The sequence below is a fragment of the Melozone crissalis genome, unplaced genomic scaffold (assembly GCF_028551555.1).
Source record: "Melozone crissalis strain CALT ecotype California unplaced genomic scaffold, PUWL_Pcris_2 ptg000537l_1, whole genome shotgun sequence".
In the NCBI taxonomy this organism is placed as follows: domain Eukaryota; kingdom Metazoa; phylum Chordata; class Aves; order Passeriformes; family Passerellidae; genus Melozone; species Melozone crissalis.
Window position 1 is genome coordinate 971,785 of NW_026536235.1, and position 25,102 is coordinate 996,886.

The following is a 25,102-nucleotide window of genomic DNA, read 5'->3' on the forward strand; positions in this document are numbered from 1 at the left end:
CAGGCCGCTCTGCTACGAACTGTCTTCGGCAGAAGCTGAGAGATGGAATTCTCAGTGACTGCTGATTTTTGCAGACTCTCCTGGCCGGTTTTTTTTTTCTTCTTTCTTTCTTCAGGCTTCTCTCCTCAGGAGTTATCAGTGCTGTCCTCTTGGCTCTTCAGCTCTTCAGCTCTTCAGGGCTTTTCCCCCCTGAAAGGTTTGGTGGGAAGTAGCCCACGCAGCGAACGCCACTTGTCGGATTCCCGGCTGTTTAGATGGTCTGGAAAGGCCCGGGGTGGCCTTGGGCAGCCCGCGCTCCAAAGGATGAGAAGGGACTTCAGATCTTTTCTCGGTCTCACTGTTTATTAATTGTTTATCTAAAAGATTTTCCCTCTGCCTGACAGAGGTCTGCTCAGCAGTCAGCCATGGGCACACTCTGAGAACCCCCGGGGCGGTCACTTATCTTTATACTCAGAGTTACGTATACAATATTTATCATTTTTCTCCAATACTCTCTACCCCTATTTATTAACCAGTGCACTTTTAGTAAGGACCAATCCCAAAGTGCCAACATCACCACAGAAGATGGAGGCCAAGAAGAAGAAGAAGAAGGAGAAGGGCACGCCCCAATTCCTCCATCTTACTTCTTTAGACCCCCCTGTACAAAAATCTTAAACCCTGTATCTCACACTCCAATTAGCTTATCCCTTCACCATTCACCCCAGTGAAATCCTCCTATCCTCATACTGATGTCGTCTCCCGTGTGGGATCAAAGTCCAGCCACCAGACATTTCTTGCAACATTCCAGGACTCCTGAGCCCCCCAGGGGTGGTCTCAGTCACTCTGCACCTCAGTCCTGAGAGGCTGAGATCCCACAGTGTGCTAATATAACTTACAAAAATAAGCTGATATAACTTACAAAAATAAGCTAAAGGAGCAACATGTGCGCAGGTTTCATCTGCGCCGATTATCTGGTAAGTCTGCTTTCCATTCTCAAACAGCAGATATACTTAAAACAAGAATGGCTTTACTCACAAATGCTTCTGATTGTCTCTTTTAACTAGAGTTTCTCTGATGTTCGTGACAACACTTTGCACACAAGTCATAAAATAAACGCTTAGCATAAATGCATAAATCTATCTAACATCACTTAAACTTAATAGCACTTAGACCTAAAATACTTAAACTTAAAATATTTAAACTTAACAGAACTTAACATCACTTAAACTTATTTTTACTTAAACTTAACAGAACTTTAACTCAACGGAACTTTAACTCAACAGAACTTTAACTCAGCAGAGCTTACACATAAAATCACTTAAATTTAACAGAACTTAACTTCAACAGAACTTAACTGACTTTAAATTCTACATAACTTAAACCTAATATAATTTAAATGTAACAGAATCTAACTTCACTTAAACTTAATAACACTTAAAATTAACAGAAATTAAACTGAACAGCACTTAAACCTAACAGGACATAAACTTAACAAAACTTAACCTTAACAGTATTTAACATTTAATGGCACTTAATAGATAATTTAAGTGAAACTACTTAGCAACGGATGGAACTTACTATAGACATAGAATATAGCATTTACTATAACTTACTTACAGGCCTGACTCTAAAATAGTAAGCTAAAACAACTTCCTTCATGTGTGTGCTACAGCATTTTTACATTTGAATGCACCTAAACATAAGGAGTTTGTTCAAGGTATACTTGTGGAAAAATTCTTTTGAATTCAGTGCTTGCTTTTACATCTACCACATCCAAGCAAAGCTCAAAGAATACAAAAAGCACACTTATTACATCTTACTTATACAATCGCTTTAACACATCTTTAACATTTCTAAATTTTTCAAAATACAATCTCAGAGTTTGATGTTCCACCGAGTGAGTTATCTGGGCTTCTGATGTTTAAAGTCTATGTTAATACAGGTGATTTGAAGACAGTATAATGGATGCTCAGCTAAATCAGCCGAAATTTGGCCCATGCATTCACTACTCATTCTCTTTCACAGTCTGCCAGGAAGAACAAAAAGTCTTTTTAACTTAGGTGAGGAGCGTCTTGATAGCAATGCTTTTCGGTGTCGCTTATTTATTATCACTAGTCTCTTAATTGCAGTAGGGATTTCTTTTATTGACAAGAGTCACATTTATTATGGCTATTAGGTCTAAAACTGAAGCTTTTGCCGGCTGCGGGGCGGAGGTGGGAAAGTAGTAGCGCTTGGAAGGCCCTGGGATCCGGCTGCTGCTGTTCGTGTCACTGTGGTGCGGTGGGTTAACGGAGCTGCTGCTGGACACAGCACAGTATTTTGGTGGCGCGAGTCATGGCCCCCGAGGTGGGGGGCCCCCCCCACCACGCTGCGCCCTCTTTGCGCCGTTGCCGCCACCGCTTCAGGCTGCCAGCAGGGCACGGCGGGCCCCACTACAGGCTGCCCGCCTGCCGCTGAGTTCCGTGCACCCAGCCTCGCCGGTGCGCACCACACCGCACCGTGGGCACAGCACTGCCCGCCTGGCTCGCGCTCCGTGGCTGTTCGTATTGTTGCTCGCCTAGCGCCGGCCGGCCGCACCGAGTTTTGTGCGCCAGAGACACTGTCTGTGGAGGCGCTGGCTGAGCCGCGGAGCTTTACTTGGAGTCTGTCAAAGTACTGTCTGTTTAGGTTGCTAAGTCGAAACTGACTCCTGCCAGCCGCGGGGCGGAGGGAGAAGCACTCGCGCTGGAAAAGCGCTCTGGTCCTGCGCTGCTTGTGTCAGAGCGGGCAACTCCCCCGCGCTGGAATTCTGGTTTCGCGAGACTCGCCGGCAGCCTGAATTACTGCGTGCGCCACACCCAGCGCTGCACCCATGGCGGCACGGGTCTTCCCCCCGCGGCGGCTCCGCTCCCCCCACGGCTGCCACCGCTACCGCCGCTGCAGTGCAGCATCTCAGGCGACCACCCGTCGTGGCTCCTCCCCATGGCGCAGCGCCCATGCCGAGTTCAGAGTGGCACAGCCCCGCAGGCGCCCCGAGCCACGGCTGCTGCTGCCATCACAGCAGGGTCACTGACCCACTGTGCGTATACTTGCAGCGCCAGCACCACAGCGCACGTCTTTACAAGTCTATATGCAGCAATCTCAGGAATTCTCTTCCCAAGTCGACAGTCTATAGTCCCCGCTTTTCTAACAAGCAGATCTATACCCTGTAATCCTCGTTTCTCTAAAAAGCATCTAAAAAGGTGATTAGCCGCTTGCCTTTCCATTGCCTTCTAACCTGATAGTCAGCGCTGCTGCAGCCCATTGCAAAATGTCGACGGCATTCAATCAGCTGGACTCTCCTGTGAGGTCACCAGGCATTCAGTCAGCTGGACTCTCCTGTGAGGTCGCCAGGGCACCGAAGCCCGCCCTTTCGCCTTTTTCCAGGACTCCTCTGTAGGGTCGCCTAAGGCAGGGCCCTCCCGGGCTGCGTCGGGACTGACACCAAAATACTGCACCGACCGTGGCTCGCAGGCCCAAATCTTCTGTAAAGCCCGTAGGGTCTGTAGGGTCTGTAGAGTCTGTAGGGTCTGTAGAGTCCATAGGGTCGCTGTTCAGGCGTCATTTGTTGCAGAATGGCTCTCAAGTTCAGACTTCCTTTAGGTCCCTATTCGGGCAGTCATTTGTTGCAGAATGAGGCCTTTGTCAGGGATGAGCCATTTGTCGATGAGGGGAAACTCGGACACTCAATATGAGTGATAAGCAAGTTCCATTTATTGAAGAGACCATCAGACACTTATACAGCAAATAATAAGCTTATGAATATTCTGTAAGTTAAGTGATCTATTGGTTAAACTATACCATCAACTCTTCCTCATTCCTTTGGGCTTACATTCTCTATTTCCCACGTCTCTCTGTCCACTTGTTATCATACCCAGCTAGGCCCAAGGACACACTATCTTGCCGGTGCAGGACTTGGAATTAGCCACGGCCTTGTCTAGTCTCTAGTCAGCTAAATTCTCAACACCCCAGAGTGTCACAACGGCCTCCTTGGTTCTGCACTTTAAGAATGCTCCTTTGATCCCTTGGAGCCCCACAGTGTCACTATTGTGCCCTTGGTTCCATGAGGCCCTGCAGTGCCGCAATGGTCCTTTGGTTACAATGGCTTCCGAAGGCTCATAAGGTCCCCTTGGTTCCATGAGGCCCTGCAATATCCCAATGGACCCTAGGTTCCAATGGGTTCCAAAGGCTAAGAATGGTCTCTGTGGTTCCATGAGGCCCTGCACTATCCCAATGGACCCTTGGTTCCAAAGGCCCTGCTGTGTCACAAGGCTGCCTTAGTTCCACAAGGCCCTGCAGTATGGTAGTGGCCCCTTGGTTCCATGAGGCAAAGCAGAATCAGAATGGTCCCTTGGTTCCATGGAGCACCACAGTGTCACCATGGTCTCATTGGTTCCACAGGGCCCCACAGTGTAACAATGGACCTTTGGTTCCATGAGGTTCCACTACATCACAATAGACCTTAATTCCATGAGGTTCCTCAGTGTCTTAATGGCCCCTTGGCTCCATTTGGCCCTGCTGTGTCACAGTGGCAGGGGGTTCCATAAGGCCCCACAGTGTCAGAATGGTCTCCTTGGTTCTGTGAAACCCCACAGAGCCACAATGGACCCTTGGTTCCATGAGCTTCTGCACTGTCAACAATGGACGGAGTTCCACAGCGACACCTTGGATCCTTTGTTCCATGAGATTCTATAGCATAACATGACCACCTTGATTCCAGAAGGTTCTGCTGTGTCACAATGGACCTTTGGTTCCATGCACCCCCAAACTGTCACAATGACCCCATGGCTCCATGAACTTCCACACTGTCAGCACTGGTCTCCTGGGTTCCACGAGGCCTTGTTCTAATACAACGAACTTGTAGTTCCATGAGGTTCCATTGCATCACAATGGACCCTTTGTTCCATGAGGTTCTAAGTGTCACAACTGGATCCTTGGATCTGTGAGCTTCTGCTGTCACCAAATGTCCAAAATACCAGAGTCAGTCTCCTTAACACTAATTTGGTGTTTAAAAGAGCATCATTTATTCAGGCCTGAGGTCCAGCAGGTGATAACTCCTCACATGGACATGTGATTCTACAAGTGTTATCGCTTATATACAGTCACTATGTCTATATTAAAATTTACCTATTTCCATAAAACCCACCTCAGGTTCTCAGATTCAGTCCTTGCTTTTTCTATCACTGCATTCTTGAGCCAGATGTCTTCTTCTTCTCTTCCAACTATCCTTGCTGGGAAAGCAGCCCCTGCGTGCCTTGTTCCTGTGCCAGAAGCTCACAGGCACAGTAAAAATAAATTAACCCTTTTGATAATGAGCCCTAGGCTTTGTGTGGGCAGGTAGAGGCAGGCAGGAGGCAGAGCTGTCAGCAAAGGAAGGGCCCAGCCAGGTGGGGCAGCCAGGGGATGCCGACAGCCTGCAGAGACAGAGGCGCAGGGCAGGGACACCGTGGGACAGCCTAGGCTGCACAGGGATGGGCAGCAGCTGCAAGACAGCCCTGCCAGAGCCAACTTGGGCAGCACTTTGGCCGTGGCTGCTGGGCCTGAGGCCAGGAGGGGACAAGTGACCCTTGCAGGGCTTGGGCCTCATTGCTTCCTTGTCCCTGCTCAGCAGCCTGGCAGGGGCCACCCCATGGTCCTGCCCCTGGCATTGCACATCCCCACATGCCAATGCCCATCCCGGGAAGAGCCCTGAGCAGAGAGGGAGGGACAGAATCTGCCTGGCCAGGGTCTGGGGCTCAGGCCTTGGCCCTTTGCATTCCTGAAACACATCCAGGTGTGCTCAGCACAGAGACACCTTTGCGTTGTTTGTGCCCACCTGGCATCACTGCCTGCAGTGTTGTGCTCTAGCTGGAACCTGGGGACACTTTCTCAGTTGTGTCCCTGACAGGGATCTCTTCAAAGTACAAGAAACTTCAAGTGTTTCAGTAGAATTGAGTTCTTGAGGGGTTTTGTGACATTACAGAGCAGGCTGTGACATCACAGAGCAGGCTGTGACATCACAGAACAGATTGTGCCGTCACAGGGTGACTGTGCCATCAGTCTCCTGTGACGTCACAGAACTGCTGTATGACATCACAAGGTGACATAGAGTTGGCTGTGTGACATCACGGGGGCAGTGTGACATCACAGGGGGCAGTGTGACATCACAGGTGCTGTGTGACATCACAGGGGCTGTGTGAGGTCCCTGGGGAGGTCACTCTGCCCCGGCCCCCCTCACAGCTCCCCCCAGAGCAGTCCAACCCTGCTCGTGCACAGCGGGGTCCCCTGTCCCCCCAGGTCCCCCTGGCCCTGCAGCCTCCCCCAGAGGATGTTCCACGAGATCGACCCCAGAGCCTGACATGGGGCTGGGTGCTGGGGCCCTGGGGTTGGCACAGGGGGACAGGGACCCCCTGGCAGCGTCCCTGTGTCCCCCAGGGCAAGAGCCTGGGCCAGGGCTCCTTCACCCTGCTGCCAACGAGGCCTTGAGAGCTCTGGAAAAATCCCCAGCAAGGGATCAGCAAAAACCAGATTGAATATTAAGGGACAGCAGCACAAAGTTCCTTGGCAAGAGTCACTGTGCTCCTGACTGGTCACTTCAGGCACACCAGGGAAAAAAAGCAACAACAAAACCAAACAGAATCCAGGCAATCAAAGCAGAAATTAACCAAGAACTCTCCCTATGTGTGTGTGTGTGTGTGTGAGACACAAGGACATTGGAGGCAAGGGTAAAAGGAATACAGCCTAAAAGCTTAATAGAGCTCAAACTTAACAGGACTTAACTTATACCTTAACCTTAACTGATACTTTCAACTTCACAATTTAGCAAAAGAGCAGAGTGTGACAGTTTAACCTAACTCAAACCTATGCCTTTGAATTTAACAGAGGAATAACACTTAACAATATTGAACTTAGCTTATAACTTATATTAAAGGTAACAAATTAGCAAAAGAACAACTCTTAGAAGCATTTAACTTCACTTAGACTTGTGATTTCACCTCCCCTACAGGCCTGACTGACTCAGCTATCCAAGGCACTCCAACCCCTCAGAGAGCAGCATTTCTGCCACATTTCCCCAGCACAGGCACTCCTGTGTGCACACAGACACAAAGAGTCAGTGCAAGGCACCTGTGAGCAATTCCCCTGAGGGCAGGCAATGCTCACTGCTGATGCTTTGGCATCTCCCCAGCAAAGGGCAAAGGGTTGAGCCTGGAGGAGTGGGTGGTATCGGCCCAGGCTCCGTCATTGTTCGGGATCCCCGAGTGCAGCAAACGGGAGAGTTCCTGGCTGGGAGAGGCCCCACTCAGAGGAAGTCGCTGGCCCGGGAGAGCTCCAAGGGCTCCTTTTGGAGCGCTGTTTGCAGGGCCCCAAGAGAGGGGTTTCAGTCCCAGCAATGGCTCATCCTGGCCACACTTGGCATCAACAGCTTTCTTTGGCACTGTGAGAACAGGGATGTTGTGCCACTGAGGGAACAAAAACAGTTCCCAGAGCTGCTCCCAAAGGAAACAGGAGCTGGTTGGGGAGCAGCAGTGCCTGGAGCAGACAGTGTATGTGATGAGCTGCAGAGGAGCTGAGCCCAGGGGTTGTTGGCCAAGGCCCAGGCCCAAGGAGCATTTCTCAGCTGGCAGGGCGGCCTGAGAAGGGGAGGGGGGAATGCAGCATCACAGGGCCATGGAAACAAGGGACCATTGTGACACTGTGGGGCCCTGTGAGACCAAGGGACCATTGTGACACTGTGGGGCCCTTTGAGACCAAAGGACCATTGTGACCCTGTGGGGCCTGTGAGACCAAGGGACCATTGTGACACTGTGGGGCCCTGTGAGACAAAGGGACAATTGTGACACTGTGGGGCTGCATGGAACCATGGAGACCATTATGACACCTTGGGGTGTCATGGAACCAAGGGGCCATTGTGACACTGAGGTGCACCATGGAATCACAGAGACCATTGTGACACTCAAGGGACTCATGGAAACATGGAGACCATTGTAACACTGAGGGGCCCCATGGAATAAGCAAAGCATTGTGACACTGCGAGGCCTCATGGAACCACTGAGACCATTGTGACCCTGGGAGGATCATTGTGATATTGTGGGGCCTTGTGAAACCAAGAGGTCTTTGTGACACTGCAGGGCTGTATGGAACCAAAGCTCCACGGTGTCACAGAGTTGCCTACTGTCATCAATGGTCCATTGTGACACTGTGGAACCAAAGGAGACCATTGTGACACTGCAAATCTAAAGGGTCCAAAGGTCCATGGTGACAATTGCAGACCTCATGGAACAGAGGATTCCCGTGACATTGTGGAGCCTGGGGAACCACGGAGACCATTGTGACACTGCAAGGGCTCATGGAATCCTTGGGACCATTGTGACACTGCGGGGCCTTATGACACCCAGGGGCCACTGTGACATTGTGGGACCCCATGGAACCTAGGGGCCAGTGTGACACTGCAGGTCTTCTTGTAATCAAGAGGCCAATGTGACACTGCTGGAACCCATGGAATCAAGTCCTCATTACGACACTGCGGAGCCCCATGGATCCAAGGTACCATTGTGACACTATGGAGCCTCATAAAACCAAGGGAACACAGAATAGGTCTGGCTGGTTTGGCCTCCCATGGACTGGCTGACTGGTCCAAGTGACCTTTGAATGTTGAGGGTCACTTCTCTTCTGCTGCTGAAACACTGGGGCTCTCTGCTTTCCTTCCCAATGGAAAAGAAATGTCCTTCTGCTCCAGGCACCCATGGCCAGAATTGGAATTTCACCTCCAAATTTCCTTTATATCCAGGGATTCTTCCCATAGGAATATCACCAGGACAAGTCTGGCTGGCAGTACTTTCACAATGGTCACCTCTCATCTGTCCCCAAAACACTGGGGAAGGCTCCATGCTCTCCTTCCCATGGGAAAGAACTGTCCTGCTTGTCAAGGTGCCCATGGCCAAGATTGGGTTTCCACCTCCAAAATTCCCTCAATCCAAAATCTGCTATTACTGACAAGTCTGGCTGGCCTTGGCCTACTGAGGCTCTCACCTGTCTTCCAAACACTGAGGCTCTGTGCTTTCCTTCCTATGGAAAAGAACTGTCCTTCTCAGCCAGGTGCCCATGGCCACAATTGGGATTTCACCTCCAACATTGCCTGTTATGACAGACTGGAAGAGATTGTTGGCTCCAAACATTTTGTGTGTGGGGGAGGAAGGGGCAGGTCCAGCCTTGCCCTGCCCTGTGAGCCCAGCCCTGCCCTGCCCTGTGACCCCAGTCCCCTCAGGGGCCTCCAGTGGGTTTACGGTTTCTACCTGACCCACTGCTCACTGATCCCCCAGCACTGCCATCCCACCCTGGGCACTGGGGCCCTCTTGGCTCTACTCAGTGCTGCTGCTGTACTTGGGGCACCCCAAACCCCGGTAGGGACCCGTGTGTCCCCACTCCAGGGATTGTGTGCGACTCACACTGCCCCGATCCTCCATGCACCCGGAGCTCCGTTCGGGGTAGGCGTGCCAACTCACCAATGGGTCTGCCACCCTCAGCACGCCCTGAGGGTGCCTACCAAGCCTTAAGGGGGAAGGCCAACCCCTTGTGTGCCACTCACATTTCTGTTCCTCCGCACGCCTGGAGGGGGCCCCACCTTATCCCCCTGGGCGGCCACTCACTCACTCAGGCTTCTCTTGCTTCCCTCCGTTTGAGGCCGGTCTGTTGCCTTCTGATATAAGGCAAGGCGACCTGGTTTTGAGGAACAGCACAGGGACCCAAACTCTCCAGGGTCGCTCAGGCCAAAGAGTACACAGACACCAATGTGGTGGACGGTCAAAGGCCTTTATTATCTCTTCTCGTGGGGTTTTATAGTCTAAGGGGTCTCTCTACATCAGAGGGGGTCTGCAGTACCATCTATGGTTAGTAAGGAGTGGAAAGTTACCAGGAGTGGAAAGTTACTAGCATTACTATCGTTAGGGGGGCTACATTCCTAGTTACATTCCTAGGGTGATTTCTTATCTTAAGGGATTAGGGGAAAAGGAGTCCTGCCGCTTTCCATCACATCGTGTGATCTTCCAATCGCCTGTCCCTATCTACCACATCTCCCTCCACCTTTTTCACAAATGAATGAGGTAGTCATATACATAGGCACTGAAATGAGGTATAAGGTTGTAATTCGACAAGGGAAAGGGGTTTGGTAAACCTGAGTAAGTTTTTGCCAGGCAAGTTTAGAAAATCTTGTGACTGGCAGTGTTCCCTGGTTGAATTCACAGCATTTGTTGCTGGCCTATGAACAGGATGTTGGCCCGTTCTAGGCGGGTCTGAACGAACGAGACTAGCTTGTTCAGCAGGCATGGTTCGAAGGAAACAGCTAAAAGTAGCATTGCCAATGGAACTATTAGGGTAGAAATCAAGGTGGTTAGCCATGGTGATTGATTGAATCAGGACTCGAACCAACCCTGTTGGGCTTCCCTGTCTTTCTGTCTCTGAGCCAGTCTGTTTTGGAGTTCCGCCATGGAGTCTCTTACGACTCCCGTGTGGTTTGCGTAGAAGCAGCACTCCTCTTTCAAGGCGGCACACAGGCCTCCTTGCTGCATGAACAGGAAGTCCAGTCCTCGCCTGTTCTGCAAGACCACTTCTGAGAGTGAGGAGACTGACTTCTCTAGAAAGGAAATGGATTTCTTGATCCTTTGCAGGTCCTCATCGATGGTCGTTTGCAGCTGGGACAGTCCTTGGTGGTGGGTCGCTAGGGCTGAGACGCCCGTTGCCGTTCCGGCTGCTCCTAGGCCGAGCAGCATTGCAATAGTTATACCTGTTGTTATTTCTCTTTTGTGGAGCCGGCTAGGTTCCTCAAAAAGGTGGTACACTTCTTCGACTGAATGGTACAGGACCCTAGGAACAATCAGAACTTGGACACAAAAGTCATTAGAGTCATTGAATTTGGCAAGGAACACACAGGGACTCACTCCAGATCGCTGGCAAACCCACATCCCAGATGCGCATGGGACTACCCACTTATTGTTTTTCCTTTCAGGCTTGACAACTTTGGTGCAGACCTTGCCTTTCCACCTAGCTAGGGTTGCATTGCCAAAGCATCTGCCCTGGCCTGTGACTTGACTCAGCGTGATTCCTTTGCAGGGGGTATCCCATCTGCACTGGTGAGGGGCATCGTCTATGGAGTAACTGAAGGGAGTGTTTAAAGCGACTCCTTCATAAAAGGGGGGTTTGACATTGTAACAAAGGCAGCAGGATTCGGTTAGGTTAGGGTTGGATTCGTTCAGGGATAGAAAGGTAGCTTCTAGCATACAAAGGATTGGGTCTGAGTTCAACCCAGCTGAGCAGCCTATCTGAAAGGCTTCCGCATGGCCGGTCGGGATATTGGTGAGCTTTGTGGGCAAGGCTTTGGGGGAGGTCGTGTTTCTCCCTTTCTGCGCGCTTTTAATCACTTTGTTGGGTTCGACCGCTCGGGGTGCCGACGGTTGGAGCCTGATAATTCGCACATTCACCCTCTCTTTTTCGACTCTTTAAGGACTACTGTCCACGTTCTGCCTATGGCCCAACCAGGGTGATCTGGCTGCAAAACCGTCATGTTATAGTCAGTGCATTTCCGAATTTTAGGGATTTTATGGCGGTTTTGATAGAAACTTCCTTGGAGGAAGACGGGTGTTTTGCAGCTGCTGGGTGCCCAGGTGAACAGTAAGAATTTGTCGGGCTCTTGTGGATCCCACCCAGGCCCTGACGGTCCCACCCAGGCCCTGACGGTCTGGCATGTGTAACAATGGTTTCGCAGCCCCAGTGCCCACAATATCCCCACCCTGGGTGATTGCAGTAGCTTTTCCCAGGGTTTGAAGCTGGGCACCAGTAGGATAGGTACATGTGTGTGGCGTGTGGGGAATAGGGGTCTACCTTTGGTTATCCTGGAAACAGGTCGGTAATGCGGAGCACGAAGGATGGGGTGTTCGGTATGGTGATTTCTTTGAGCACCTTGTCACTACTAAGGTGTCGCATGACCCATCTGAATGGCCGATGGGGGTAGTGGTCTGGGCTGGCTTGCCCTCTGGCAACAAGCCCCAACAGCAAAATCACACAGAAACACCGTTGATGCTTGGGTCTCACCCACGCGGGTCTCTCGGGCGCTGCCTGGCAGCTTGGTGGTCTGTCACTTTCCTCTGGAATGGGGATGTACGCGTCATGAGGACGTCCCACGAGCATGTCCTGTAAACAGGAACGCACAATTCTCATCAGTCTCATTCTGCTCATTGTGAAGGTCGGGCTTGATTGACTTAAGTGGACACCACCTGATTTTGTTGTCCTTTTTGACAGCTGCGTACCCTCGCCCCGTGAGCATCAGCCTCCAGCCCCGTTCCCATTCGCCTAGCTCATTGCTAATTACTACCCGCAGGCCCTCTAGCGCTCGGGTGGCCCAGTGTTTTTGAACGGGACTGTTTGTTTCATCTCCCCTAGGGAATTGATTCAGTGCTAGCAAAGCAGTTGCCAGTATACGCGCCTGATCTCCTGGGGGAATGGAATTGGCAAAGCCCTCTGCTTTCGCCAACACTTCTAGCTTGGTTTTCAGGGTCTGATTTGCTCACTCAACTATGGCCTGCCTGGTACTGTTATACGGGATACCTTGCACTAATGTGATGCCCCATTTTGAGGTGAATTCTTGCACTGGTTTGGAGGTGAAATTGGAACCATTGTCAGTTTTGATCTGCTTGGGGATACCAAGCCAAGCCATGACTGTCAGCCAGCGTTGAACTGTGGCCTTGGTGTTAGTTTTGGGGTGCTGTGTGGCTATGATCGTTCCGCTATAAGTGTCCACTGTCACTGCAAGCCATGCTCGGGGCTTCAGCAATTGACACCAGGTGAAGTCCGACTACCAGATCTCTGAAGGCTTGAGACCTCTCGGGTTGACCCCACAGGTCCATAGGGGTGACTTCTGGCAATGAGGGCAGGTGGCTACCACATGTTTTGCGTCTGCTGTCGAGATTTCGCATTTCTTCGCCAGTGCTTTGGCTCCGATGTGGAGCGACTCGTGCAGTTGACGAGCTTCCTGCCACGTCCATACGCCTTTTGTTGCGGCGTCCGCTTTGTCCTTGCTGATCTGGAAATAACCTTTGGCTAGGTTGTGACTGTTGATGTGAATGACTGACACAGTGCCCTGTTGCGAGGAGAGTGCTTCTTCCAGCATTAGGGCTGCTGCAGATGTTGACACTCCTGGTCCTGCCATGGCTAGGCAGAGCCTTGCCATGAATATAAAGTCCGTTACAAAGTTGAGGTGTTCTTCTTGGAAGAGTCCGCACGCCAATACCACTGCTGCTGCCTTCAGTTGTTGCACTGATAGTGTGGGGTCACATGCTTTGACGCAATGCCATTGTTCTCCTGCCTGCCACACTGCTGTTGCAGTTGAAATCATGGAGGAAGCGTCTGTGAAGACCGTTGGTCCTGGCTGCGGTCGGTCCTTGACCTTTGGCGGCATGTCCATGTCGACAATGGTCAGCAGCTGAGTCCAGGGTGGTCTGGCAGAATAGGAGATTTCTCCTCCGAAGCCGGTGAGAGCAAGGGCTAGGTACTCCAATATTGTGGCTGACTCCGTGGTCGGTTGCTTACGGAAAGGAAGGTGGATGCTTGTCAGCTCGGTCCCTAGGTGTTTCAAGGCGAGTTTCCTGCCTTTCATGATGAGGTTAGCGATGCATTTGATTCCCGGGGAAAATGCACGAGCAAGTCTTCCGAGGACCACCCATTGGATTGGTTGGGACTTTTCAGAAGGTCCTTGGGCCAGTGCTCCCATTCCCCCCTTCGGTGTAAAGTGGATCCAGTGGCATGGCTGGGTTCCACCTGGCAAGTGTGCCAGTAGACATCTGGCTTTCGATGAAGTCGAGGGAGCTCGTTGCTCGCGGTGTCAGCTCCTTGGGTTCCCAGGGGTGCTTTCCTTTCAGGAGGTCATATAAAGGGTCCCTGACCTCGGGAGGAATTAGGACGATGTTGCGAAGCCACTGCAGCGATCCCACCAGGCGTTGCACATCGTGGAGCGTCTTGATGTCTCGACGGACCTTCACCTTGGGGGGGGTCACGTAGGAGCTTGTGATCCCCACTCCCAGGAAGGTCATGCAGGGTCCTCTCTTGATCTTTGCGCTCGCGATCTCGAAGCCATTGGCCTGAAGTGTTTCCGTGATTGTGGACACCAGGTGATCTACTTGGCTTGACGATAGTGCAGCAACTAGGATGTCGTCCATGTATTGAATGATGGTGGCAGTGGGGTAGGAGTGTCAGACTGGCATTAGTGCTTTGTCCACGGTGATTTGGAATATGACAGGGCTGTCTACTAGGCCTTGTGGCAATACTCGCCATTGGAAGCAAGGGTTGGGCCGCTCGCCGTTTCGAAACACAACGGAAAAGGTGAATCGTTCTGTCCTCAGGGTGCAGGGGTATCGAAAAGAAACAGTCTTTGATGTCCAGCACTGCGCATGGCTGCCCTGTGGGGATGGCTGAGTTCGTGGGTAGCAGTGTCTGAACTGGACCCATGAGTCGGATCGTCTTGTTCACTTCTCTCAGGTCGTGGATGAGGCGATAAACTTCTCCAGACCTTTTGGGGATCACGAATACAGGGGTGTTCCATAGGCTGATGGAGGGTTCTATGTGACCCTTTTGCAGTTCATGGTCGACCAGTTCCAGCAAGGCTGCCTCTCGAGGCTCTGTCAGGGGCCACTGCTCGACCCATACGGGGTCTGATGATTTCCAAGTCAATTTGATTGGCAGCAGAGGGTGTACGGCAGTGGCCCTCAGGATAAATTTGTAATCCTGACTCCTAACATAGCAAGGACGTCCCTTCCTATCAGGAGTGGAGAATTTTGCAAAATGTAGGGGTAGATTGCTACTGTCTGTTCTGGTCCCTTTTTTGTGTGAAGTGTTATAGCCACCAGCTGGGTGCTTTTCCACGCCCGGGACTGCCCTCCCACTCAGTTCACTGCAGGGACTTCTTTGAATTGCCAATGTCCGGGCCAATATGCTTGGGGAAAAATTGTGCAGTCTGATCCCATGTCCGCCCAAAACTGAAACCCTATGACGTGCGGATCTTGACTGCCATAAAGGCGGCATGTCCCCCACACCATCAGGGGTTCCGTCCCTGATTTAATGGCCAGGGCCACCCAGGGGTCCAGCTCTGGGGTGTCCCCTGCTGGTCCTGTGCCACCAGCACGGCTTGTGGCGGTGGGGGGTTGCGAAAGTATTACTGGCGGTGCTGCACAACTCTGCCATTCCGCTGTTGGCGGGGATGCAAAACTGACTGCTCCCTGTGGGGGCATGGGATATGAGGGTCCCCTGCCCCACTGAGGGTTGCTGTAGCTGGGCCACTGCATGTTCCAGGTGGGAGGAGGCTGGATACGGCCCGGCTGCCCCCTCCCTCTCCCATTTCCCTGAGGCCTGGATCTGCATTCCTAAGCTAAATGCCCCTTCCTTCCACATGCCCAGCATGGTCCCCCAAGTCCCCCTTGGCATGGTAGAGCAGCTGCTGATAGGCGTCTTGGCTGGGGGCAGTTTACTGCCAAGTGGCCTGCCTGGCCACACTTAAGGCATGCCATTACACTGGTTATTGCAGTGTGGACTGCTGCTTGGATGGGAGCTAGATGTTCCTCCTTTGCAACGTGTCTGATCATGGCAGCTATATTAAACCCCTGCGGTAGTGATCTTAAAATGTCCTTGGTGGCTGAGTTGCATTGCTGGCGTAGGCATTCTGCCAGCACAGGACCCTTCGCCTCTGGGGGTAATGCAGAGGAATCTAATGCTGCCTGAAGATGGTCCACGAACTGAGTGAAGCTCTCACTCTCACTCTGTTTTATAGAGGACCATGGGGAGGGTTTGGCTATTACTTTGGAGGCAACACGGATGGCTTCTCGGGCAGCACGGGTTGTTGTCATAACCTCATGGGCCCGCAGGCCCTCAGCCTGCACCTGGGGGGTGATCATAGTGGGGTCTGTTCCCATTAGCCTCTGTATGCTGGAGCTGTGCAGTGGATGGTCAGCTCCGGTTACCAAGGCTAGCTGCTTTATGCAGTTGTCCTCCCACTCTTGTTTAAAAACGATCATCCCTGCCCCATCGAAAATCATTCTGCATGTCTGCTTAATATCAAAGGGTAGCATGTCGTCCCCTCCAAAAACGCTGTCAATGACTGTGGAAACCATGGCAGAATTAATTCCCTTGTCTGCAATCGCTTTAATAATTGCCTGTACGTCTTTCAGATTTACTGGGGAATAGGTTCTTTGATTTCCGCCTGCCCCCCCCACACGGACCGGGAACACCAGAGTGGCAGATGGAGTCCACTCCGCGTACACTATTTTTATTTTCCGCCAGTCTCTAAGTGGGGTTCGGTCTTTCTCTGATAACCCCTTCACTCACGCGGGAGCGCTGTGACTAGTGACCTTATATGCCGCTGCTCTCTTTCTGTTAAAACTAGAATCCAAGTCGGAATCCTCCGATGCCCTCTTGAGCTCAGAGCTCGAGTCAGAGTCCAAGCCGGAAGTCAACTGGCCGGACATTTCTGGGCTGCTCTGCCTTTTTCTCGGGTTCTGACCCCGCCCCTTCCTGCGGGGGTCAGGCTGTTCCCTCTGCCTGGGGTCCCCCCACCTCTTGCTGGGGGAGGTCTTTGCCCTATAAGGACCTAATTTGAATTGAGCCCTCTGATTGGTCTTACGCTCCTCCGCGGGGGCCGCCCCTTCTCCCCGCTCGCCCGCGCATGTGTTGTTAAGCAGGCTGACTCTATTTCCACCCTCTGCATCTTCCTTCCCACCCTGAACGGCGCCATTTACAAACGCATAGGGTGGGGGGGCGTTTTTATCGATCCCTATGGGGCCTGACAATCAGGCCGCGTTCCGCGTCTCCTCCATGAGCCATGAGCCCCTGCCAAAATGCCCGCGCGTGTTCCCCCCCTCCGATGGTAAGTCCGCTCGCTGAGGGGGTTCCGGCGTTTGCGCCTCCGCGCGCTCGCCCGGGTCAAGATCCTTCGCGGTTTGCGTCGCCGCGCCCACCCCCAGCTGCGGCATGGCTAATAAACAAGGTCGCGCGGCTTTCCAGGTTTCTTGCTCTTGTCGAGCTTTTTGCAGAGCCTGGATAACTCTGCCCCACGATTTTAGGGCTTTCGCTGAGCCTGAGGACGTAGCTTCCCCGGCCAGAGCTTTTGTACAATTATCCCACACCCCCGAATGAAAGATATCCACAGGGCTTACTATAGCCCCAAGCTTCATCAGTCTCGGCAATGCAAGACTTAAATCTTTAGGCTTACACTCAATACCCCATTGTGGATGCATCTGAGTTACGACCTTCGCTATTGCCTCCATGGTCCACGCTGGTCCAGGGGCGTACCCCCTGCTGCAGACAGTCCCGCCGCTGCAGCCACCGTCCTCTGTCCAGGCGAATTCCCGTTCCCCGAGCTTCTTCCCAGGTGTCGGCACCAGTTGTTGCCTTCTGATATAAGGCAAGGCAACCTGGTTTCGAGGAACAGCACGGCGACCCAAACTCTTCAGGGTCGCTCGGGCCAAAGAGTACGCAGACACCAATGTGGTGGACGATCTATAGCCTTTATAATCTCTTTTCGTGGGGTTTTATAGTCTAAGAGGTCTCTCTACGTCAGAGGGGGTCTGCAGTACCATCTATGGTTAGTAAGGAGTGGAAAGTTACTAGCATTACTATCGTTAGGGGGGCTACATTCCTAGTTACACTCCTAGGGTGATCTCTTATCTTAAGGGATTAGGGGAAAAGGAGTCCTGACGCTTTCCGTCACATCGCATGATCTTTCGATCGCCTGTCCCTATCTACCACATCGGTCCCCTCGCAGGAGTCCAGAACCGTGGTGCTCGGAGGGCCACAGATGCTTTGGGGCTCTGCGCTGTCGGGCCCCGTTGCACACACACTCCTTTTGCTTGCCTCCTACTCCTGCCTCCGGCTTTACTGACTGATGCTCCTCCACACTGTTTGGTCCTAGGCTGCTGCCGACCGCTCCAGATAGGGCCAGATATCCCGGAGGCCCTCAGTCCTCTTCGGGTGTGGCCTGTCCCGGACCAGTCCCCAAGACTGGTATGAAAGGCACGTGATCAGCTCTTTAGTGATTTCAGCTTTACTGGAAACAGTCTAGGTAGGGGACCCATGGGGTGTGCGCACACCACCGCTCCTCCCGAGACGGCGAGGAGGAGGAGGAGGAGGTCAGCTCCATCGTCCAGCAGAGCTGGATCTTCTTTCCTCACAAGAGTCTCTGAGTAGGTGCCTCTTGGCATCAGGTTCATAGTCTTTATACTGCTCTTGGCCCGCTCTGGTTAGGCTGACGAAGGTGAAAAGTTTTGACAAGGGTCTTTGATACTGTCTTATGTTCTCTCTGTTTAGAGGTGTTATTTTGATTCTTTATTTGCATGGTTGGTCATTGTTTTAGGGATTTTTGGTATGTAATCCTTTTCTGCTAAGTCCTATGGGAGTTTCATATTTGCTTATTAGGTGACATAATCATCTTCTTTATGGTCTCGGATCCTTCACCATTTTAGATACGAGTGGGAGCAGCGGGGGTAATACCCAACAGTAAGGAGATTTATATAATTATAAAACCTTTAACAAGCAATTAAAAGTAACATTGGAACTTTACATAACTATAAAACATTAAACAAACAATCTAGAACTGTCATTGGAACTTTATATTAACTCCTTGAACAATGTATTCTCTACAACACTGTGGGAAGTTGTGGAACCAAGGGGATCATTGTGGCACTGTTGGGGCCCATGGAACCAAGGAGCCAGTGTGGAAACCAGAGGCCACTGTGAGCCTGTGGGTTGTAACAACCCAGAACACTGAAATGCTGGAGGCAACCAAAGGCTCCTTTACTCGTGTTTGGTGCACTGGTGAAACACCAGCCAGATATGCACAAGAGGTCAAAATGACACAAAATTTTACTGGCAAAGTACTAAAAATCAAAAAACTTTGGAAGAGGTTTCAATGCAACATCCAATTACACAGAAAACATTTATCATAGCAGTAACTTCATTAACTTAGCTCATTTCACCTAGAAACCTTTAAACACGTAAGCTGTTGAGGTACCCAAAAATGTTCTATATAAAGAGCATTAGAAGGAGAAAAAAGAGAGACAGAAAGACAGAAGCTCTATAGAAAGACATGCATGTGACTATCAGTTCCTAGGGTTCCAGCGTGGGTGAGACACAAACCCCAGGAGAAGGCAGAGTCCATACCAGGGGCTGACCTTTTGCTTGGTGTTTTTAAGCCCCCAGGCCTTTGTGAGCCTCCCCCCAGGTGGGATTTCGGATTGCTCGGGCAATCAGGGCTGGGTTAGCTCTGTCCCCACTGTGTGACTGATTGACAGCTCATCCCACGGTGTCTCAGGACATTGATCTCATCCAGCCTCTGACCCAGTGACCATGGTGACACCGGGAAACCCCATGCAACCATGGGTCGGTCAGTTGTGACCAGGTGGGTCCAAGGACACAATGGTGACACTGGGGAACCTCATGGAACCATGGGTCAGTTGTGACAATGTGGGTCTGTTCAAGATTGCAATGCAAGACGTTTTCTATTACCATCTGTATGGCAGATTATCTTTTGTCAAGTGGGCAGTTTGCCTTATCTCTCTCTTTGAGTGGCCACAATGACTCCTCCCTCATGAGAGGACATCTGCTGATAACAGACTACTGAATGTCTCTGCATGACTGATAAGAACTATAACATCCCATTGTGAGATGTGAGCCCAGAGGGAGGAGCCAAGCATTGCTACCCAGATATAATCCAGAGGTTGTTGAGACACCAGCACAGCTTTCTCCATGGGATTCCCCAGAGGAACAGCAGCTGTCTCTTCTCCCATTGAGTCTTCGGAGGAAGAATACATCCTTCTCTACAGATCCCCCTTGCTCCAACAGAACCACACCTGACACTTCAGGAGGGCTGCAGCCACATTTCCAATTGGACTGCCACCAACACCCTGACCCACAGGGTGTCAGGTTGGGTTCTGACTCTGTCAGTGTTGTTCTAGTGTACTGCACTGTTTATTTTATCCTTTTATTTTTTTCCCTTTCCCTGTTAAAGAACTGTTATTTCCTGCTCCCATATTTTTGCCTGAGAGCCCCTTAATTTAAAATTTATAGCAATTGAGAGGGGTGGGGAGGATTTACATTCTCCATTTCAGGGGTGGCTCCTGCCTTCCTTAGCAGACTCCTGTCTTTGCAAAACAAGACAGTATTGATCACATTGACCGGGTCAATGCTGTGGGTATTGATCACCATGAGAGGGTCAATGCTGTGGGTATTGATCACACTGACAGGGTCAATGCTGTGGGTATTGATCACAATGAGAGGGTCAATGCTGGTTCTGCTGTACGGGACACACTCTTGGGGTGGGCACTGGTCCCACTTTGAATAAATGTTGGGCAGGATGAAAGTTTTACAAGGAACTCTCACAGATATGTATGCATGGCAGAATGATTTTTAAATGTAGAATCTGATGAAGGAATAGAAATGAAAGCAAGTTTTGATATAGAAGAAAAGAATTACCGAGCCAGTCTTACTGGATAACCAAGAAGGCAAAGAGTGTGTTTGTTAGAAGGGGTTTTTATGACTTAGAGCAAAGAATAAACCCACCTCAAACAAGAAGATGTTTTTACCAAGCAGGAAGATAGCACAGGCAAACAAGGCAGCAAAGCTGCAAGTAGAAAAAAGGTCTCAGAATTTTCCACTGCAAGAAAACTGAAAAACAACTTCTAGTCTAAAATGTGATGTACTAACTTTTAGTGATTGGAGAACAGTAACATGAATATGGTAATTGTAGTCGTTATGATAGCCTATAGATAACAGTTAAGGTATAGATTGGGTCTACTGTATAAAGATGCTCAGAAAAGAAGAGTATATAATATAATAACAGTAAACAAATATAATAAATAGATAAGAAAATATATCATAGAACTCTTTTCGGAAATATATAACTAAAAATATAAAATATACATATGTTAAAATAATAGCAAGAAATTAAAATAAAAAATACATTAAAAATAAAAAATAAAATAAAAATATATTATTAAAATACAATAATTCTTTAAAAATATAATAAAGGTATATAATATATGCAAAACCAAAGTGTCTCCAGGCCTGCCTGCAGCTGGAGCTGACTGCTGTGGGCACAGCTCAGTCACCCATGGCCCTGGACTGCTGTGACACCTTGGATGGAATAAACTGCATTTTCTGTACAATAAACTGCATTTTGTACACAATAAAGTGCCTTTTGGGTACAATAAACTACATTTTGTTTACAACAAACTGCATTTTGGATACTATAAACTGTATTTTCTATACAATAAACTGCATTTTGTGTACACTAAACTGCATTTTGGAGAGCAGCCTGGAGTCCCACATCCCTCATTCAGCTCTCACAGGTGTGGGTGATGAAGATGAAGCTGATGATGATGATGATGATGGTGTGAGCAGTGTCATGGTGACGCTGTCAGTGGTGTTGGATGAGGAGGATGTTGATGATGGATGTCACCATAGTGTGGGTGCTGGGATATGTGATGATGATGATGATGATGATGATGATGATGATGATGATGATGAAGAAGATGCTGTGAGCAGTGTCCCAGCCTGTCCTGCCCAGGAAGGTAGAGGCAGCCCTGGGAGGCCCAGAGTGGCTCCACTCATGGTGGAAAAGAAACCAGAGACCCCCAGGGCTGGGTGAGGGGGGGCAGACACAGGGACAGACAGGCAGACAGGGGATAGACACAGGGACAGACAGAGGGACAGACAGACATAGGGACGGGGAAGAGACACAGGGACCGGGACAGACACAGGGACAGACAGAAGGACAGACAGAGGGACAGGGGCATGAGCACACACCCATCCATATGAGAAAAGCACCCATGAACACACAGAGTTGCTTTGCTGAAGGGTTTATTGATTATTGATAATTGATTGTTGATTATCAATCATTGATTATCAATTATCGATTATCGATTGTTCCAGGGCCATAACTAGGCTCCCAGGGCGCCTCTCCAGGGATGATCAAATCCTGATGGCCTGACAGGGACAGGAGCTGAGTGTGACCCCAGGGTGACCCCAGGGTGACCACAGTGTGTCTCCAGAGCCCCCCAGAGATATCCAACCCCCCCAGAGCCCCCCAGGACCATCCCAAACTGGGGCAGGCTGGGGGGCACTGGGGGCTCTGGGATGTCCTCAGTGCCATCCCCAGCACAGAGGATGCTCTGAGCCCAGCACTGGTCTATACTGGGATGCACTGGGGTGCACTGGGATGCACACTGGTCTATACTGGTCCATATTGGGATGCCCCCAGTGCCATCCCCAGCACAGCTCCAGGTACCCACCTCAGCCCTCTGCACTCTGAAGCCTTTGGGTTTCTGCAGAGAGGGGGCAGAGGGCCCCGGGGTCACCACAGGGTCACCGGGGTCACTGCGAGGTCACCAGCCCAGCCGGGCGGGGGGCTCAACTAACCCCCTGTATCCCCCAGTTCCCCCCAGGTCCCCTCATTCCATCCCAGTCCATCCCAGTTCCCCCCAACTCCCCCCAGTCCATCCAAGTTCCCCCCCTAGTTACCCCAGTTCCCCCTAGTCCATTCCAGTCCATCCCAGTATCTCCCAGTTCCCCCCAGTAATCCCTAATTCTGCTCAGTTCATCCCAGTATTCCCCAGTTCCCCCAGTATCCCCCAGTTCATCCCAGTATCTCCCAGTCCATCCCAGTTCCTCCCCAGCCCATCTCAGTATCCCCAGCCTATCCCAGTCCATCCCAGTCCATTCCATTTCCCCCAGTCCATCGCAGTTCCCCCAGTCTCACATTGATGCAGCCTCGAATGCCTCCCACGATCCCGGACTGCAGGGGCAGATCAAAGGGGATTTGAGATTGGGATTTGGGGTTTGGGGGATTTTGGATTATGGATTTGGGGATTTGGGATTTGGGAATTTAGGAGTTTGGGGATTTGGTGGATTAGGGATTGGGGATTTGGGGATTGAGGGATTTGGGGATTTGGGGATTTTGGGGGTTTGGGGGATTTGGGGGGTTTGGGGATTTGGGGGCTGTACTGGGATGTCCTGGGCTATACTGGGCTATACTGATACCCACCTGGCCATCACCAATGCCACCGATTTGCTGTGGGGAGAGCAGGAGATGTCCCCAACATCACTGGGGTGTCCCCCATTGCCCCCCATTGTTCCCCATTGCCCCCAGTGCCCCCCATTGCTCCCCAGTGCCCCCCTAGTCCATCCCAGTATCTTCCAGTCAATCCCAGTGCCCCCAGAACATCCCAGTCCATCCCAGTGCTCCCAGTCCATTCCAGTTCACCTAGTCCATCCCAGTCCATCCCAGTTTCCCCAGTCCATCCCAGTCCATTCCAGTGCCCCCAGTCCATCCCAGTCCATTCCAGTGCCCCCCAGTCCATCCCAGTCCATCCCAGTGCTCCCCAGTCCATCCCAGTCCATCCCAGTTCATCTCAGTTCATCCCAGTCCATCAAAGTCCATCCCAGTACCCCCAGTGCCCCCAGTCTCACTCCAGCACAGATCACTCCGCTGCCCTCCATGTTGGCCTGGGCAGGGATAGCAAAGTTTGGTCAGGGGATGGGATGAGGCGCCCCAAAAGGATGGGATGGGATCAATGGGCGGGGATGGAATGGGATCAATGGGATCAATAGAATGGGATGGGGTGGGATTAAGGATGGGATCGGGAATCCCAAAGGAATGGGATGGGATCCATGGGATGGATGGGATGGGATTTTTGGGGAGACCCCAGCCCTGAGCCCAGCCCGGGGCCCTGCAGCCCCCCTCACCTGGCTCTGAGCTGGCAGGCACAGAAGGATGGAGAAGAGCAGGGCCACGCTGAGCACAGCCACCTTCATCTTCCTCTGGCTCTGGGCAGTGCTGCCTGAGGCTGCAGCAGGTGAGGAGCACCTTTATCCCTGCCGGGGCTCCTCCCTGCACCCTCCCTGCCAGCCCCAGGCGAAAGCCCGGCTTGGCACAACCCCCAGCCCGGGCCACAAGCCCAGCCCTGGCACAGAGCCCATCCCACCCCACCTGTGGCACGGATCCAGCCCCCTCGCCCGGCATCCCTCCAGCTTCCTGCACGGGGCAGCTGCCCCTGGAAGGGCCCAGGCACCTGGGGGGCCAAGGGGGGCAGGCAGGGAGCCAAAGGCACCTGGGCACCCTGTGGGGACAACCCCCAGTCCAACGCAATCCATCCTCCAACAGCTCCCCAGTCTCGGGGTTTTGCTGCTAAGGGTGACCCCAGATGTGGCACAAAGTATCTTTTCCCATCCTGGCAGTCAGAGGAGTCAGAGCTCTTCATTTCTCGTTCCTGAGGTTGTTTATTGTTTTTTATCTATAAAATTCTTTCTCTGCCTGCCCAGGTCCACTCAGCAAGACAGTCCAGACACTCTACCTCCTTTGGGGTGATGTTATATTTTTATATATTTTTATTTATACTTTATATATTTATATATTTTATAGATATTTATATATTACTATTTACACATATTTTATATGTTACAATTTTTACATATTTTTACATATTTATATATATCTTATATTTGTATTTTATTAATATATATTTTTTTATATTTATAGACATAATGTTTTTATCTATTTATGTATTCTATTTTGTATATATTTATACATATTTATATATATTTATATTTTATTTATATATTTATTTATAATTATATAATATTTATTTATCTATTTGTTTATTTATGTATTTTAGATTTCTATTTTTTTGAAAACTACGTGTAAAATATTTAAAATTCCTTCCCAATACCCATCACCTACATTAGACAGTGAGCTTCTATCCTAAACTAACCCAAAAGTGCCGCCATCACCCAGACGATGGACGCCAAGAAGAAGAAGAAGGACAAAGGCCGGACACACCCAGATCCCCCCATCTTGCCCCCTGAACCCCCACTCTAAAAACCCCAAAATTCTCCATTTTCACCCTGTGACAAATTCACTCGCATTCCACTCAAACTCTCTTGCCTTGTAATTCTTCCCATCAAGGTGGGGATTTGATCCAAGGGTCACAATCCCAGTCCCAGCTGTCCTGGGCTCTGTGCCCAGGGCTCTGAGCCCCCCTTGAGCCATCCAAGACAGACAGACGGACATGCTGGGGCCTGACAGCCCAGGAGAGATCCC

The 25,102-nt window shown here is 50.9% G+C and overlaps 1 long non-coding RNA gene across 1 annotated transcript; it reads right to left on the reverse strand.

Moving 5' to 3' along the window:
• Window positions 1–22,763: 22,763 nt before the first annotated feature.
• On the reverse strand, window positions 22,764–23,822 carry LOC128950277 (uncharacterized). The gene is made up of 4 exons (XR_008484335.1): window positions 23,749–23,822; window positions 23,473–23,508; window positions 23,048–23,074; window positions 22,764–22,798 (listed from the first exon to the last, which is right to left on the reverse strand). It is a non-coding gene; the product is annotated as an uncharacterized LOC128950277 (long non-coding RNA).
• Between the last annotated feature and the right edge of the window lie 1,280 nt (window positions 23,823–25,102).